Here is a 480-nt window from a genome sequence, read left to right as displayed (position 1 = left end):
TGGATGACGATGGGCGTCCTTCAGAGCATCTTCTCGGTGCCCACCAGCTTGCGGTTTAGGGACTTGCTGAGCTGCTGGAGGCATCTCCATCTCTGTCTGTTTGGATTTTTCTTGAGTGAATGTCCCTAGTAGCTTTTTAGAAGCTGTTTATATTTCTGATGTCCACATTTAGTCTGTAGCAAGGAGTCCTACATGTTTTCTAATTGGATGCTGGGCAAAATTGCTTCCTAATCTGTTTAGTCTCCTCTTGAAGTCTGTTTGTAGTGCTTGTCTGCTGGAGGCATCTCCATCTCTGTCTGTTTGGATTTTTCTTGAGTGAATGTCCCTAGTAGCTTTTTAGAAGCTGTTTATATTTCTGATGTCCACATTTAGTCTGTAGCAAGGAGTCCTACATGTTTTCTAATTGGATGCTGGGCAAAATTGCTTCCTAATCTGTTTAGTCTCCTCTTGAAGTCTGTTTGTAGTGCTTGTTACAACCTT

At 42.5% G+C, this 480-nt stretch overlaps 1 protein-coding gene across 1 annotated transcript in view; it reads left to right on the top strand.

The window, feature by feature from the left end:
* CDON (cell adhesion associated, oncogene regulated) overlaps positions 1 to 480 on the top strand; it is a gene marked incomplete at both ends in the record, with an annotated part of 20,897 nt that overhangs the window by 15,452 nt on the left and 4,965 nt on the right. The window lies entirely within an intron of this gene.

Source organism: Eurypyga helias, unplaced genomic scaffold (genome assembly GCF_000690775.1).
Source record: "Eurypyga helias isolate BGI_N326 unplaced genomic scaffold, ASM69077v1 scaffold11249, whole genome shotgun sequence".
Classification (NCBI taxonomy): domain Eukaryota; kingdom Metazoa; phylum Chordata; class Aves; order Eurypygiformes; family Eurypygidae; genus Eurypyga; species Eurypyga helias.
Note: the sequence above shows the minus strand (reverse complement) of the source record. Positions and strands in the feature narration are given on the sequence as shown.